Genomic DNA, 456 nt, shown 5'->3' on the forward strand with positions numbered 1-456 from the left:
AAAAAAATCTTTTACCGCGGCAATGAGATCCTCTCCCACTAGCTCCCATGAAGTAATAAAGAAATCCACAGAAAACCCATCAGGCCCCGGAGCTTTATCCCTTTTCATAGAAAATACTGCTGCTCTGATTTCCTCAGAAGTCGGAATCGCTGATAACTGTAAGGCAAGAGAACTGGAACACCTAAAAGAGTGCAGACTTTGAAGATGTGAAACCGAATAAGGAGAAACATGGCTATTAGAAGTCCCAAGTAGATCCTGATAATAATGTAGTGCCATGTTCTTAAGAAGAGCAGGATCCACAATTCTCTCATTTAGCTCATCTCGAAGGAAAACAATAGCATTACGCGATTGATTTGCTTGAACTGATTTGTGAAAGAAACTACTATTAACATCACCCACATCTAACCATCGGATTCTGGATTTCAGTCTTAAAAATGTTTCCTCAGCCAAAGAAAA

This window comes from Camelina sativa, chromosome 1 (assembly GCF_000633955.1).
Source record: "Camelina sativa cultivar DH55 chromosome 1, Cs, whole genome shotgun sequence".
Lineage (NCBI taxonomy): Eukaryota > Viridiplantae > Streptophyta > Magnoliopsida > Brassicales > Brassicaceae > Camelina > Camelina sativa.